The following is an 18,727-nucleotide window of genomic DNA, read 5'->3' on the forward strand; positions in this document are numbered from 1 at the left end:
ATGAGGAGTACATTGTGCTCTCCATCCCCGTCTTCCAGCTCAGGGGGCTGAATATCCTGTGGATACCTGGAGTGGCTATTAAAGACTGAGGCGAAGAAGGCATTAAGTACCTCAGCCTTGTCCTCGTCCTTGGAGACAATGTTCCCCGCCATATCCAGTAGGGGATGGAGATTCTCCTTGCCTCTCTTTTTGTTGTTAATATATTTGTAAAAACATTTTTTATTATCCTTTACGACTGTGGCCAGACTGAGCTCTAGCTGGGCTTTTGCCTTTCTAATTTTGTCCCTGCTTGACCTAACGAGATCTTTGTACTCTTCATGAGTTGCCTGTCCCTTCTTCCAAAGGTGATAAACTCTCCTCTTTCCCCTGAGTCCCAGCAAAATCTCCCTGTTCAGCCAGGCCGGTCGCCTTCCCCGCCAGCTCTTCTTACGACACAGTTTATAATGGCCAAAATATCAGAAATCCTTATCAAATCTGACTCCTCATAGAATCGTAGAACCTTTGGATTGGACAGGACCTTTAAAGGTCATGTAGTCCAACCCCCCCACAAGGAGCAGGGACATCTTCAAGTAGATCAGGTTGCTCAGAGCCCCGTCCAACCTGACCTGGAATGTTTCCAGAGATGGGGCATCTACCACCTCTCTGGGCAACCTGTGCCAGTGTTTTACCACTCCCATGGGGAAAAATTGCTTCCTTATATCTAGTCTGAATCTACCCTCTTTTAGTTTAAAACCATTACCCCTTGTCCTACCCCAACAGGCCCTGCTAAAAAGTTTGTCCCCACCTTTTTTATAAGCCTTATACTTAAAGGTATTGCAAAGCTGCAATAAGGTCTCCCTGGAGCCTTCTCTTCTCCAGGCTGAACAAACAGCTCTCTCAGTCTTTCTTCACAGGAATGATGTTCCATCCTTCTATCATTTTTGTGGCCCTCCTCTGGAACCGCTCCAATAGGTCCATGTCTTTCCTGTGCTGAGGGCTGCAGAGCTGAACGCAGGACTCCAGGTTGGATCTCAGCAGAGCACAGTAGAGGGGCAGCATCACCTCTCTCGACCTGCTGGCTACACTCTTTGGATGCAGCCCAGGAAATGGTTCGCCTTCTGAGCTGCGAGCGCACATTGCCAGCTCATGTCCAGCTTTTCATGCACCAGTACCCCCAAGTCCTTCTCCATGGGGTTGCTCTCAATCCCTTCATCCCCCAGCCTGTACTGATACCGGGGGTTGCCCTGACCCAGGTGCAGGACCCTGCACTTGGAGTTGTTGAACTTCCTGAGGTTCACACGGGCCCATTTCTCGAGTTTGTCCAGGTCCCTCTGGATGACATCCTATCCCTCAGAAATGTCAACCACACCACTCAGCTTAGTGTTATCCACAAACTTGCTGAGGGTGTACTCGTCTTTGTCATTGATGAAGATATTAAAGAGTACTGGTCCTAATACAGACCCCTTAAGGACACCACTTGTCACCAATCTCCATCTGGACGTTGAGGTGTTGACCTCTACCCTCTGCATGCATCCTTCCTGCAAGCAACTCCGTCAAAGGCCTTGCACAAGTCCAGATAGACAACATCCCTACCTCTTCCCTTGCCCACTGATGTGGTCACTCCATCCTAGAAGGCCATTAGGTTGGCCAGGCAGGACTTGCCCTTGGTGAAGCTATGCTGGCTGTCTCAAATCAGCTCCCTGTCCTCCATGTGCATTAGCATAGCTTCTAGGAGGATCTGTTCCATGATCTTCCCAGGCACAGGGTCAGTAGTTCCCAGGGTCTTCGTGCTACCCTTGTGTAAAAATGGTGCAATGTTTTCCTTTTTCCATCACCAGGGACTTGACCTGACTGCCATCACTTTTCCCATTTCATTGGAGTGGCTTAGAAATTATGTCAGTCAATTCCCTCAGGACTCTGGGATGCATCTCATCACGTCCCATATTCTTGTGCATATTCAGGTTCCTCAGGTGGTCTCAAACCTGATCTTCTCTTATGGTGGCAGGGACTTTGCTCCTCCAGCCCCTGACCTGCAGTCCATCCCCTCGAGAGGTGTGGGAAGAGACACTGCCAGTGAAGACTGAGGCAAAGAAGTCATCTAGTACCTCAGCTTTTTCCTCATTCGTTGTTACCAGTCTGTCAGTCTTGCTCATCAAGGGGGCTACGCTTTCTTTGACATTCCTTTTCTAGCTGGCATACCTATAGAAGCCCTTCTTATTTTTCTTTACATCCCTTGCCAAGTTCAGCTCCAGCCATGCCTTGGCCTAACTGACCCCATCCCTATGCAACCAGGCAGCATCTTGTACTCCCCATGCACTTTCCAGGATTCCTGTCCCTGCTTCCATGGCCTGTGCATTTCCTTTTTGCCCTTTAGTTTGAACAGAGATCTCAGACTCAGCCATGCTGGCCTCTTGCCTTCCTTTCCTGATTTCTTACAGCTGCGGATTGAGAGCTCTTGAGCTCTCTGGCAAGTGTCCTCTGCCAGCTCTGTTCTGCTTCTTTGTCCCCAAGGGTAGTTTCCCAAGGGGTCCAAGTGACTAACTCTTTGAAGAGCTGGAATTTTGCTTTCCTAAAATTCAGGGTCCTGAATTTACTCTTTTCTTGACCCATGTCCCTCAGGACTGCAAACTCCACCAGTGCATGATCACTGCAGTCCAGGCTGCCTCCAATGTTGATGCCACCAATGAGCTAACATACGTTGGTAACCAACAGGTCCAATATTGCATCCCCTCTGCTAGGGCTGTCTATTACCTGGCATAGGAATTTATCCTCCATGCACTCCAGGAGTCTCCTGGATTTCATACAGCCCACCGTGCTACTTTTCTAGCAGATGTTGGGGTGACTGAAGTCCCCCAGAAGGACAAGAACCTGTGAATATGATGCCTCCTGCAGCTGGAGTGAGAAGGCTTCATCAATGGAATCCCCTTGATCAGGCAGCCTGTAGTAGACACCAACCACAAGGTTCCCTTTGTTGCCTTGGTCCCTGATTCTTACCCAGAAGCTTTCGACCTGCTCATGGCGATTCTTCAGAGACAGCTCTTCACACTCTTTCCATTTCTTGATGTAGAGGGCAATACCTCCACCCTTCATTCCTCACTTGTCCCTTCATGACAGCCTGTAGCTATCGACAGCTGCACTCCAGTCGTGGGATTTGTCTCACCAAGCTTCGGTAGTGGCAAGCAGGTCACAGCTTTCTAGCAGCACAGTGGCTTCTAACTCCTTCTGTTTTGTTGCCTATGCTGTGTGCATTGGTGTAGAGGCACTTCAGCTGAGCTGTCGGCCGTGTCACGCTCGTAAGAGGAACATCATTTAGTTCCTCTGAGGTCTTTCTCTGGTTGAATAGGCTGGCGGGCCTTGCTAGCACCCCATGGCTCTCATCTTGGTGTGTCATCCCACAGCTTGTCATGGGTAAGCCTGACATTATCTCCCTCCCCCATATAAAAGTCACCACTATACTGCTGCTCAACAGAGTGGTGGTAGCACATTTGTGTGATAAAGGCAGGAATATAAAAAGATTTTAGTTAAACTCTGCCTGTCAGATTATGTTAGTGCATAATTACTGGCATGTTGCACTGTAAATATCAGATTTCTGTAATCACAAGAAGCTAAGGCGAGGGGAGTGTTTACTTTCTGCCCCATTTGGTAAGGTCAAATTTATTAGATTATACAGTCCATTTTACTCTTAACTTTTCATACCAATCTCAGGATTAGCTTTTATCCTGTCTGCTGCCATAGCATGACGATTTCACTCCCGTCCTTGTACAGCCTTATCTCCTGACAGAAAATTCACTAGCAAGAAGCACTCAAAGACCCAGAGAACTCCATGTCCTGGTGAGAAACGCAATGCCATCCTCATTCTGATGATCAGAGGAGACCTGGGCATAGCCAAAATATGACAAGGGTAGGCAACAGAAGACAGCCCTTGGCAAGTTTTTCTGATTTCTCTGCAACGTTCCTCTTCTTTGGCAGATTAGAGTTCATACGTTTAATGTGTACTTCCCATGTGTCAGGCTGTGGCCACTATTTTTTCTTCTAAGAGGCCTGCTGCAGCAGCTTAGTGTGCAATTTCTCACTTACTAGTGATTGTCTATATAATGTTCTCTACAGCTTTTTATGGGCAAAACCAAAGTGTCGGTTTTCTGTGTTTGTGGATAAAGGAAAGCAAAGTAGAAGGTAACCTATGCAGTAAATGCCAGTATCTTTTTAAGCCTCCATGAAGGCCAAGTACCAATACACATACAATTATAAAAGGTTTAGAATTTGTATATTATCAAATAAACTTTTATTTTGCTTGGTAATTTCTACTTTGCCACTTTGCTTTGGAGGCCTTCATTTGTGATAACATATAGAGATGTGAAGACCACAGATACATGATAGTACCATGGATTCTGCTAGCACTGCAATATCACATTTATTGACACAGTTGAACGGTGTCTCAATATCTTATTTATCACTGTTACAATCCTATAGACTGCCAGTATTATTTTTTTTTTCTTCTATAGAAGATGCTTTACTTTTTTAATGAAATAACTTGGGGGTGGACTTATCAAACTCAAATACAAAATTTCTAGAAGGTCCTCAAATTTGCTTATAGACAGCAGCTGCGTACTTACTACCATCAGCACTCATACATGCGAAAATTTAAGATGGAAATTGTGCTACAAAATTTTTTAATGTTAACATAAGATAAATATTTTTTTGCAAGACTAAGATGAAGTGTTTTCAAATCTAACTCACAATCTTTAGGGAAGTCAAAACACCACATTCATTCTGAATTGGAACCAATGAAAAGCTACATTTCTCTGTAACATAGTTATTTTGGACTTTGTCAATTGCAAAGCAGAAAATACAATGTTATCTGCAATTCACATTAATCAATGAAGAAAGACCTATGAAGCTATATCTCACACTGAGGATACCTTACACTGTTCTGGCAGTGCAATACTTTGCTGTGAATGAAAATCAGGCACTGTGTCATTAAATCACTGTCAGATGTTTAGTTTAACCATACCATAGCAGTCTCCAAATATGTATAAAGGGTTTGGGTCATGCCACTCCTACTAACTATAAGAAAAAAGGGAAGACTAGAAACTAATACAATACTTTCAGAGCAGAACAGCAGACGTTATGATGTGTAATCTGGCTGAACTAACCTGGAGATGGAAAACTTTATAGGCACATCAGACCTGAAACAATTGGTGGAACATAGACAGGAACACATTAATCCCATCCATCCTTCCACTTGTCTTAGCGTATTCTTTGTCCTTCACAGAATATAGTTAAAATTTTTAGGCAGGAAAAAGATAATAGCTGGCAGGATGTATACCAATTGATAAATGTGGTCTCTATCAATTGGCTGGTTTATATGTATTTCACTGCCATAAACCCTTTTTTTTTTTTTCTTCCTCAACTCTATGCTCAGTTTGTCTCATTTGTTAAGAATACTGAAAGTTGTGTGTGAGAACAAGCACTTTGTTTTTCTTTAAACCATGTTTTTTAGGGCCTTTTTTTTTCCCCACCGAAGAAAATGTAGAGATTGCAATGCCACACATTCCCTCTGGAACTCAGGCAACTCATCATTACCCAGAGCATTTCATAGTTATTTGAAGGAATTTATGTCCAGAAAGTCACCTCTTGTGTGAAAAAAAAGGTGTTGGTTTTTTTTTTTTACAAGTTTAGTAAGTGCTGGTTGTTAGTGATATAGTTTGTAAGTATGATTTATCACTTCTTGAAATTAATGACCTGAGAATGTTTTTATATTATGTTATGAGACTGACACCTACCAGGAGCTGTGGAAGAATATGTTTTTTTAAGACTTGTTAATTTAAATTATGTAAACTAATTGGCTGAAGTTTGAGAATAGATTGCAAAATTCTATCACTTGGACTCTATTAGTAGAAAAGTCAGGTGTTGAAATTCTTTCAAAGCTGTGTTATTCTGTTCTCTGCTGGTGTAGCGTGGGCAGATTCTCACTTGTTAATTGTACTGAAAGCACAGAAAAGGATAAAAAAATTTTCAACAGAAGAAAAGAATAAAATACTTTTCACTGCATGTACTTAAGTTTCTGTCCATGTGTATACATGGGATCAACGTCTTAAATAACTATTATAGAATGAAAGAATGAATCTTAGAATGGTTTGGCTTGGAAAGGACCTTTAAAGGGACCTCCCAGCCACTGGGGACTTTGCCTGACTGCCATGACTTTTCAAATATCAGGAAAAACAGCTTAGCAACTACATCAGCCTATTCCCTCAGGACTCCCAGATGCATTTCATCAGGTCCCATAGACTTGTGTATGTTCAGGTTCCTTAGGTGTTCTCAAACTTGACCTCCTACAGTGAATGGGACTTCATTCCCCCAGTCACTGCCTTTAGATTCAGGGACTCAACAGATGTGAGAAGAGCAATTGCCAGTGAAAACTGAGGCAAAGAAATTGTTCAGTACCTCAGCCTTCTTCATTTCAGTTGCAATCAGATCCCCATCTCATATATCAGAGGGAGTACAATTTGTTTTGTCTTCCTTTTCTGACTAACATACCTGAAGAAGCCATTCTTACTGTTCCTCACATCCCTCACCAAATTTAGCTCTGGCTGTGCCTTGGCTTTCCTGATCCCATCCCTACACTCCAAATCTGCACTCCTATATTCTTCCCAGGTTGCATGTCTGTGGTTCCACTGCCTATGCATTTCCCTCCCAGCAGGTCCTTAGCCATGTTGGTCTCCTGCCTTCCTTTCCTGATTGCTTGCAAAGGGGAGTAAAGAGTTCTTGCACTGTGAGAAAAATGTCTTTAAGTAGCTGCCAGCTCTCTTCTCCTGCTTTATCCTTGAGGGCAATTTTCCAGGGGGCCCACCCACTAGTTCCTTAAAAAACTGAAAGTTCGCTTCCCTAAGGTTTAGGGTCTTGACTATATTTTCACATGGCCTATATACCCTATATCATTCCTACAAAGATTAAACTTGCAGTTTCCTTAACTTTGGCAATTATTATGACAGAAATAGCGAGATATAATTTCTTTCTTTTCAAAAATAGAAGTTTTGTGGCTACCGTATCTCTAGATCACAAACATGGAACATGGAAAATGTTGTAAGTAAATTAATTGTTGAAGCCTCTCTGAAAGAACATGAATATTTCTCACATTTCTCTATGGAAATGAATACTTGAAAACCTGAACACAAAGCAAGAAAGAGTATGAATTTTGTATTTGTGAATTGCACAGATCAGGTCACAATTTATGTTCATTTATTATTGTTCTCTTCACTTCCATGACTGACCTTAAGATACTCATGTGGATCTACTCTCATATATAAACAAATTTCCAAAAGAACAAATTACAAATGCTCATACCTATTGGGAAATTTTTGCATTTAAAACAAACAAACAAACCAAAACAAACAAAATAAAACTTTAAGAAAATCCTTCTTTGTATTATTTAATTTTTGTAAGCTGTCCAGACTGAATCCAAATTTAGTTACAGCAACTTTTATTTCTTTGTTCTTATGAAACAAGAAAGCCACATTAGTAACAGAGTAGATTTTGGATCATTTCTGTGTATATTAAAAACCTATTTGCATTGAAGTAGTATTAAAAAAATTGTATGAACAGCTATTAATCAATATTCAATAAAAGAAATAGAAAATATTAAATCACTTCAGTGTGACTCTCTCAGGTTGCAGATTAACGTGTGTAGGTGGTCAAAGAACTAGAATAGATAAATGTGCATGTTCATCATCATAATAAGCCCAGGAACACAGTGAGCAATTATGAGAGAAATTTCTAATATGAATAATTGTAAGGGAAACATTGCCTATTGTATAGAAAAACAATGCTGGACAAAACGGCCAGATACTGGGTATATTCACCAGTGAAGTGAATTGTAGGCATTGTGGTGGGCTTTCAGATGCATTTAATGTCTCCTTAACAGAGCTCCCATGGAAGTTAGTAAGAGTTTTAGTAGGAAGATGCATTGAAGTGATCGGATTGAGTCAGACCTCATCTTTCTATAACTTTTACCATTTTAGCTCTATTGTGCAGGGAAGGCTTATTTTAACTCAAGACAGAAACATGTCTAAAGAGATACCTGTTACTTAGCAGGAATCTGTAAACTGAACTGTTCATATCCTAAACACCAGCTAAGAGTAAAATAAGCTACAAGTTTTCCCCAGGAGAGAAAATTGTGAAAGTGAAGCTTTCAGAGAACCAGGTAAAGACATGTTCAAAATCAGCAGGAAGAAAATAAATAATTCTGATATCAAACATAAGTAAATAAGCAAAGAGCAAAGGCTAGAGAGAAGAAAAGAAGACATATTACTGGCAGAACATACCAGGTCTACAAAACCAGACAACAAAAAAGATTAGGAAACATGAAGGAAATGAGTAAAAATGCACTCATGTTATTTTTTAATACCTGTTGAATAACCAAGCCGAGTTTTAAAACAAAGCTAAATGTTCAACACAAATGTTTTGTCAGCTTTCTCCTAGGCATTTGGAAGCTGGCCATCTCAGGAAAATAAAATATTCAAGACCAAATGCTTCCATCGCTTACCATGAATCAAATAGCAAAACCGCATGACTAATTGAGCAAGATCCCAAGAGTTGTCCAGACCAGACAAAACAGAATGCTGGTTAGTTTTTCATAGATAACAGAAAGGGCACTGCAAGACACTTTCATGAACCTCATTAAATTGTTTTAATATTTAATACACCTGCTGTGATTTTACTCAATCAATCAAATTATTAGGACACATCTACCATGTACAGCACCATCATCAGCAGGTGTCTTTTGCTTGGACATACCTTACAATTTTGGCTGAAGTTCAAAGATTAATAATAGTTTCTAGCACATAGATTCACAAAGTAGTAAGTTATTGCTCTGAGCTACAATGAAATCAAGTAATTTTAAGAAATAGATATTTACAAATATTTACAAAAGGATTTTGGTTTAATTCTGATTAGGTATATAAATTGTTGTGAGAATATGCAGCATTTTTCGAGTTAATCAAATATGTTCAATTGCAAAATAAGTTGCATATTCTGAGTAATCTATTTCCAACAGACAGTATGCAAACAGAAGCTGTCTTCCTTGTACCTTATCTTCAGTTTGCATAGTTCAGTATCTATAACATATTTCTTTTGTAAAAATGTGACCAGAGATATTTCATTCTCACTACTAGCCCATCCTACACAAACCAGTACACTGTGAATTCTTGTAAAACATAGGTAAGCACCACATAAAAGATTGAGAATTTAAATTGGTAGAAAAGAACCTAACGCTATGCAAGGTCCTTCTGGGTTTTGTTTGTTTGTTGGTTTGTTTGTTTGTTTGTTTTCCCTAGGGAGTGTTTAGTTCAGTTTGGGGGTATCATAGAATTGCAGGACAATTCAGGCTGCCAGGGATCTGGGGAGGCCACGGTCCCAGCCCCTGCCCCAAGCAGGCTCAAATGTGAGCTCAGACCAGGCTGCTCAGGGCTTCACCCAGCCAAGATGTGAGACGATGGAGACAGCCCAACCTCCCTGGGCCCAAGCCCCACTGCTGGGCTGTCCTTGCTGGGAAAATGCTTCTCCTTATCTCTAGCCTGAGTTTCCCATGTTTCAACTTGTGCTGCTGCCTCTCACCCTCCCACCATGCACTGCTGTGAAGAGCCCAGCCTCATCTCCTCTATCCCCTCCCGTACCCTCCCATCAGTGTTGGGGATGCTGTTGGGTGCCCCTGAAGCTGTCCCTTCTCCCAGCTGAACAAGCCTCAGTTCCACAGTCTCCTCGCAGGACAAGGGCCTGTTCAACTGTCTCCAAGGCCTCCCCTGAAACCCAGTCATGTTTATCAATGTCCTTCCCGTATAGCAGAGCCCAAAACAAGATGCTGCTGAACTGGAATGGCTCAGGCAATAGGAGGTGACAAAGGAGGTTATAGAATATAGAAGCTTTAAATTATAAATGCATTACATTGAATCTAATTACCTAATTCTAATATCTAAGTTACCTAATTGAATCGAAGTTATTTCATAATGCTGCAATATAGGCCCCCCATCTCACTGCGTGATAACAGTCTCCTTATTTCCACCAATGCAATGCTACTGATCTGGGGAAAGTTTACTCAAAATTATGCTTGCAAATGTGAAAAAAAATCCCTCAGTTCACAGCCATCATTTTGTTAAGTTGCTGCAGCAGCAACAGGGGTTGTACATTTATCAGCTACAACTTGGTTAATGCAAGGAGAGAAATATAAATTAGATTTGACAGAAAGATCCTGTGTTGTAAGCTGCTTTTTAGTTGCCTTTTTTTAAGCCTTTTCTTTGTTTTAACTGTGCCTAAAGGAATGTACAGCATACACTCTTGGAACAAATACCTGTGTTCAAACCCATGCAAGAGAAGATGAGGAGACAGGATTTTTGGTAAAATGTGGAAATGGAAATACTGTCAAATATGCCTGAATAGAATTTCTGTAAGAATCACTGCACTTACAACTTACCATGAACAAGGAAATGGGACCAACTTTTTCTGCTCATCATTAATGTATACACAAGTGTTCTAAGGAGCACAGGCCAATGGACATTTCTTTGCTGCCTTATTGAGTCCTATAGAACACATCTCTCTGTTGTCCAGGCTCATTGCAGGCCACGGAGGGACAGTTAAGTGCCTAAGAAAATTATTTTCAGAACATGCTAAACTGAGCAGTGGTATGAATAAATTCGTCAAAATTTTCACAGAGAAGCTTAGGTCTGTCTTATGTTCTTAAATTCTTGTGATGCTGTAGGATTACAACAGGAGTAAGTATTTTCCCTTCTGCAAGTTCCACAATATCAGACAGGATCTCAATGACAACCATGGAAGTAATATGTCTTGAACTGGATATTTGACTTATATGGTGTAATATCTTGACATTCCCAAAGGGAGTTAGCTTGGACAACTAGTTCTCTGCTACCTTACTGCTTGAATAGGCTGCAGTGTGGTCTGATACTGAGCCCTTTGGATAATTTGAATGAGTAATCAACTACAATTACTGTATGCCTTCCTAGCTGGGAAGATCCAAAAGTGTCAGCAGGTGAGAAGAACTATTGAATCAAAATACAGAGTGGGTAAAGAAACACTGCTCCAAGGTCACATCCAAATCAGTAAATGAAGTGGAGGTATGAACCTAGGTTAAGGCCCCCTGGAGAACAAAAATAGTTTCTTCAAATAATACCTCACTGGTACTTGCTGATCTTGTTTATGCATACACTTCTCTTGCTGGAGAAAAAATCTTGCACATGAGAAAAGATGGAGGAAGAACTCAGACAGCCAAGTCTCCATGTGTTCAGCTCTTCTACAAAAGCTAAAATTCTCAAGAAAGATAAACAACTAGGAGCTCCCACTGAGAACAATTGGCACCTATGAATCTGAAGATTTACTGAAGCCGTTGGATGCTGAACCCACTGGAAAATCCAGTCCAAGAAGAATCCTTCTTTCTTTGAAAAACAAACATCCAAAACATTGCAGTTTAAAGTAGTGTTAGTCAGAGAAATTGACTTATACAGTCTGCACAACCTGCAGGTTTCATTTAATTTCATTTTTCAAGTATCATGATTTTTTAAAATAAAATTAAGTTTAGAATTTATTTTTATGAATTGGTGGGTTTAGTTACTTTAAATTTATATTAAAATAATTTTATAAAAAAGTAGTTCACTTACATCAGGCATGTGTCACTAATTTTATACTTGTAAGATACAAGTATAAATATATTTATACTTGTAGAAACAAGTGTTGCAAGGAAGGGTAAGATCTGGGCATTTCTGCAACTATTTTTTTCTAGTTAAATAAAACTTTACTAGTAGGAATTTGAAATTATTTTATTCTTGTGGCTAAATCCATTTCCCAGGGGTAATGTGATTTTAAAGAATAAAGAATCATAGAGCTATATTTTTTTTAGCCAAAGGAAATCTTTCGCTGTGCATGAGATTGCAAAACATGAAAAAGCTTGTTTATGATCCATGAAAGATTCATTTAAGTATTATAAATAAGGGTATAGAATTTAAATGTGGAGGTTGAAAATTTGGTTTATAAAACAACCTTTAGAAGTTTTTGATTAACTAAAAAAAGGACTTAATAATAAGCTGCTCTAAACACCTGAATAAATCTCAAAATTACTTAAATATATACTTCCATTTAAAAATCTATGTTCATGTTAAGTATTTTTTTCAATATTTGATTAGCATTAGCCTATGGTTTAAGTGTTACTGAGGGTTCAGCATTGTTTTGCTACAACCCTTATTCTGGGGGCGGAAGATTTTGCAGTGCCTGAGAACTGCATAGGAAAGATGCCACAACTGGGGCATCATGTGCTCCCCTCTATTCTCTATACACACTATAAAAGGGTCCTTGGCTGTATCAGGTGCATCTGTAAATGACCTGCCCTATTCTGGTTGCATGACAATCTTGTAAGTATATAGCCAGGACTATTATTTTAATTAACTATATATTTTTAAAAAATAATTAATAGTCATTTTATGCTTTTCCCATGCAAGAAAATAGACTTGATATATTTGCAGAATCTGCTTACGCTTTGTCCATTTGTTTCTGCAGCATCTTATAGTAAGAGTAGTATTTCAGCATAGAATCAGGGCCTAACACATTTTGCAGTTTAAACAAGGAAGTAAAAGAAGTAAATACAATTTGGTCATGACAGTACTCAGAAATTTAAGGAGAAATACTTTGGGTTTATATTCCTAATTATATGTTTATGACATGTTCAAATTCTGTGTAATCTTTAAGAGGGACTCTAAAATACTGAAACACACTGGGAAGTTCCATCAACTGCTATTAAATTTTTCCAGTGAAACGAAACAGATTCCAACTCCATTTTTTAGAACCACACATTCACATCTTGCTCTCATCCTCCTTTTGTTAGTGTATGTTAGGATTCACTTATTCTTCTGCATAGTAATGGAGAATATATAGTCAAGAGTTTCATGTGGCAGAGATAGTATTAACTTTCCATTTGCCACTTAATAAGGTATCCACCACTAAATAAAAACACTCTGTCTTCCAGAAAACTGTAAACTTTTATATGTTTTAAGCCATCTCTGACCCTGAGCATATTTTTATGAATCACTTCAGGGATGAAATTACAGTTTATATGCCCTGTGACAAGATACTGCTGCTGTTAGTGCGGGCACTGATCATAAACGATTTGCTTATGGTTAAAACTGTTAATAAGTGTACTTACTGTACTTGTATCAAATGTTGCTGTTGGTGTCCATGTCTAAAAAAAGTCTCAGTTCAGCTCTTACTGGACAGCAGCCCACATTAGAAGACCTGTATCTGTAATTCAGTTTAATTGTCTAATGTTTCCTGATACTGATAGTTCATATTTTTTCTCTATCACCCAGCTCTTAAGTGTAATTTCAGCATTATGTCTAATGTAATATTTTGCACATTTTTCATTCTGGGAAGCTTTTTCAAATAAAATCATTACTTAGAACCAGTTTATGCACCTTTTAAAACAACACAGTTAAAGATTTGGAGTCTTCCTAAATAAAAATGCAGACACTTTACCTCAAAAAAAATTTGACTAAGTAGGATTTAACTTTATTTCCTGTTTATAGAAAGTGATATTAACATGTAAATTCAAATTGCCAGGGATGAACAAAAAAGCCACATTCAGTACAAGGTAAGAATTCACATGCAACCACTGCAGTACTCAATATCAAGTATGATATTGGACTTGCAGAGATGTGGAAGTATAAGAAGTTAGTATTCAAATCAATAGTGAGGAGCAATTGTCTCATATACAGAAAACACAATCCAGATCTACTGTAAAACATTGAAATGTATCCTTACTTAAGCCTTGCTTCAAGAAATTCACTGCAGAATTTGATCTACATTACGTTCTATCAAAAGTTTTGAGAGAGGGGTATAGAGAATATAAGTATTGCAGTTTACCTGACATTAATCTAATTTTAGTCAAAACTCTTAAATCTTAAGGTTAGAGCATGAGTATAAGAGATAGAAATTTTAAATTACAAGCAACAAAAAAGATAATAACTTCACTTGAGAAATTACTTAAATCCCTTGAAGCCTGTGAAGCTAAGTAGACTAAACTTTCTAGAGATTTGGGCCGAGATACTGAGTTCAATTCCTTGAAAATCTTGGTTTTTTCTTTTTTTTTAGTTAAATGGACTTGCATATTCCTGTCCTTCATAGATTTTCGATAGATTTTCTAGGTAAGAGCAGCTGTAAAGGATTAAGCAGATGCATAAGTTTATATGTTTAAAAAAAAAAAAAGATTTTTCAGAATAGATGTGGACTTTTGGACACTGATAGATTGAAGTGATTTGATTCCTTAGAACTAGATATCTCTATCAGTTATTCCACAGCACAACAAAAAACTATGGGTGGGAGATTTTTCTTTAGGTGTGATTTTCTGAAGAGCAAGTTTTCAATAATTTGCATAGAAATCCAGTATTTTTCATCTTTTTAATGTTTACAACTTTGTAGTTTCCATCACATGCAACTCTCCCCTCTCTGCTTTGCTTGGTCTAGCTAAAACCACCGCTCTTTCCCACATGCACCACCTTCTGCTCCCCTTACTCCTTCCCCTTCTCCTTCTTCTCCTCTTCACAAGACTTCAGTAACATCTGCCCTGGCACACTTAATTTCTCTCCTGGTTTGTATTCACACTCATGATGAGGTCTACCCACTCTTCTGCCTCTCTGAAATTCATTCCTAATCTCAGCTGCTTCTATAACTTCGCAGAACATGTACTGTTTTCTAAGAGAGCCTCAGTCAACTATGACCACATCTTTCCTTCCTTCCAGATACTGATTTTAGTGGTCCCTAAATCCCTCCCTTTGAAATAGAATACTGCACCACTGACTCAGAGGACTTTAGCAAGCTAGGTCATTTAGACTTTTCACCATGTAGCTCTCCTTCAGATAAAAATTAAAATCCCTGTCATTATATGAAACACTGTACTGGTGAAATGTGACAACACTATATAGGCATGTTGTATGTATGCTTTACTTTTTTGCTAATATGAAAAATACTTTTAATTGTTCCCTCAGGAAATATGTGAGAAAAACAGACAGAATATTTTGGTGGATTTCCATCATATTGTAAGGAGATGTTAGTTCAATTTCATGTGCATTTACAAAATGAGGATTTAGCAAGCCGTCTTGCTTATTTCAAAACAAACTACAGAATTACTAATGTTTTTAAAAGTATGCTGCACATAAGCATTACCAATTTTACTGGCAGAAATACAAGCATCTGAGCTACTATAAATACCACACATCACTAAATGGACATATTGCCATAATACAATTAAGGTTCAGGTTCATCCCAATTTCTTTATTTCTTCTTTTCACTATAGTTTTGTGAAGTTAACCTATTATTGCAAATTTTGATCAAGATATTTTTTCCTGTACTTCATATTTCTATACATATAATAATACTACTTTACATGATACAGCAATTTAATTAACCTTGAATACTTGAATAAAATATGTCGGAAATAGAAAATGCTGTGACAACAACAGGGCAAACATGACATAAAAACATCATAAATATAAATTGCAATGTTGATTCTGAATAGGAGTTTTTCAATGGAGATGAATTTTTAGTAGAGACTTTAGACAAGATATTTCACAAATGTGAAGGTCCCACCAAAAAAGGCTAAGAAAATCCATGTTTCTACCATGCTGAGAAAGATAATCTTTTGGAAAGGAGTAAGGATTTGAAAATTACTGTTTCAACATATAAAAGAGAAAAAGACCCATCAGGAAAGGCAGTGATTGTAAATTTCTCTTGAGAAGAACTGGTTTTTTGTTTCTTAAAGTATATAAATAAAAAATAAAGAGCATATAAATCAATTAGCTTTCTAAATTACCTTTTAAAAGCAGAGAAATTACTACTACAAAGCCCCCAAAGTGAATAAATTTTCCAATTTCCATTTTTTCCAACATTTTAAAGAGCAATTTTGCACTTCGACAATTTTACCACAGTGCAATGGAGAAAAGAAGTATCTGATTGAAACTTCTCAGAGCTAGGTTACCCAGAGAAGCTGTGAATGCCCCCTTCCTGGAAGTGTTCAAAGACGGGTTGGATGAGGTTTTGAGCAACCTGGTCTAGTGGAAGGTGGCCCTGGCCGTGGCAGGGGGGTTGGAATTAGGTGATCTTTAAGGTTCCTCCCGACCCAAACCATTGCATGATTCTATGATTCTACTAGAACTAAGACAGCTAATACAAATAATCTTTAAATATCCTGAAGCCTGTGTACTTGTTAATTCATAAGCCCTTTAAAGCAAATTTAATAGACATCAACAGCAACTGTAATTATGTAAGACAATTATTTTTTTAATACACAACACTTGGCTAACCAATTTGAAAAATAAAAAAAGCAAAAATAAATCTGGAATTGTTTTCCCCTTTTCTCTCATTGTTTAACAGTTAGCTTCAATTGTGATAAATTAACATATTCTAAAGGAAATAGACTTCAAAGTACTTCTAGTTTTTGTGTGAAAACTATTATTTGTACATGGGAACTAATATATTAGAAAATAAGATTCCAAAAGAGTGTGTTTGAGCAATGATTAATGCAGACTGTCAACAGAATATAGTTCAAATAATTTCAGTTCAAAAAAGAAAGTGCTTTTGATAAAAAATGCAATTTAAGATGAGCATGTATTTAAAATATTGTCATTCATACACCTTTGTTTTTGCATTAAGTTTCACCTTAGAAAGAGTTGACAAGAGTAAGATTGGGGGTTTGCTAATTGATTTGAAGTTTACCACCTGGACACAAAAAACGAGTATCAAAGAAAACTTATTCAGCTCTGCCTTTGGAATTTTCAGAAATTAATGTTAAGTGGATGTGGGATGATAGTACCTCCATCAATGCCAAAAATATATTACATAAAAAAATGTAATTTTCAATTGCACTGGTAAGTTGTTATTTTTTCTAAACACGTATAGCATGGAAATTCAGAACTCTTCAGATTTTCTATTTGATCCTCAGACTGACCTCAGCAAAGAATAAGTCCCACTATACCCTTTGCAAAACTCCCAGCACACAAAAATATTCTAAAACTGAGTCAACTAAATGGAAGTACACTCATGAACTCTGTAGACCCTCAGAAGAGCACTATGAATCATCTTCATAAACATTTCAATAAAGAAAATAATTGATGATTTGCAAAGATATTTGATCTATCCTTGATCTGAAGAAGTCAGACAGATGGAATTAAAAGGATGTGAAATCTTATCTTTAAGAATACCTTTGTGATTTTTAGAGAGTGGTCATTTCCTCCATGTGGAAAGTCAGCTTCTTTCAACACTCTAAATTTGATCATCAACAAGTTAAGGCACCGAAGACATTTGCAGCTGTTTGCTACTCACTAAATCACTAGTAACTGTAATTGTGTAAATTATGTAATTAGTCACTGTAAAAATCACAATTCATTAATTTCTGAGTTCACTATTAGTGAACTGTGTACCTTAATCATGGATTCATTATGTTCTGAAAATATTTTGTAATAATTCTCGTCTTTACACTGTCCAAATATGACAGGGATGTTTTTGTGCCTGGGCCAATTCAGTTTATGTCTGATGATTTTGGTGAAGTTATATGAGACTGTGACAGAGGTATAAAAGAGGTTAATGCTCTGCAATGAGTAAGACTCCAGGTTTTCTAAGGTGTGGATTCTGGACACTGAGATGTCAGTTTTTACAGAAGATAAAATAGCAGGGGGAGATAGAAATAGATTTCCAGCATGAGGTATATGTTGCTATGGCTTCAGGCACTCACAGCATGCAAAATGTACAGTTACCATCTGTTCTATTGATCTATTGAGAAATAGGATATGATTAGCTGTAATATCTCTTCAACTACCTCTCTCTTCACATTTCTAGGCTACAACTTCCCATTACAAACATAAATAATTTTGCTGTGATGATGTTCCACCATGGGCAGCCATGCAATATATGCATACTCCAACGGAAGTGTACTTCTGGCTCATCAGAGACTGGGTGCTGAGGGATACTTAGGATTTCTTTTTTTCCTTTTTTTTTTCTCTAAGCTTCTCCAGGGAATGTTTTACTTCAGGTGGCTGATTTGCTGAAAGCCAAGTAAATCACATTGATGAGAAGAGGCTTATGAATTACTGTTTTCTTTAAACAATAAAAAATGTCATTATTTCATTGTGGAAATTGAGCAGGAGCCCTGAAATAGAATCAGAGACAGTTTGTGAAAGAGTGCAAGTATGACACAAAGCCCTCTTGTTCCTGATTACCAGTTACATCTCCAGGACTACTTATGTTTAAAAATTACTGAGGACTGGATCAAGTAGAAAACCTTATTCCAGCACTCTAGATAAGCAACACGTTCTGAAAACTGAATCAGCTGAGTAGCAATTCAGCTTTCTCCTGTATTTGATAAGGCTATAGGCTAACATGCTGCCCTTTAACCTTATTAATTAAGAAGCAACATTATATAATGCTGCCACCTCTAATTTGGGTGAACATTTTTCCTCACAGTTCCTATAGAAGGGTGAATCTGGAAAATTTCATTACAGTCCTTTAAACTCTAGCAAAATACAATGACTTTGCAAGCAAGCTTCATTATGAAACAACCTGGGACTGTACTGTTTATGGCAAGAGAGAATATTGCATGTCACAGAGGATGCCAACAGATTTCAGGGCTGAGAAATAATTACAAGGACGAGACAAACTGAGGGAGACAGAGCAACAAAAGATGTTAGAGAGGAGTCCTTTATATCCT

The sequence above is a fragment of the Phaethon aethereus genome (assembly GCF_964289735.1).
Source record: "Phaethon aethereus genome assembly, chromosome: Z".
Lineage (NCBI taxonomy): Eukaryota > Metazoa > Chordata > Aves > Phaethontiformes > Phaethontidae > Phaethon > Phaethon aethereus.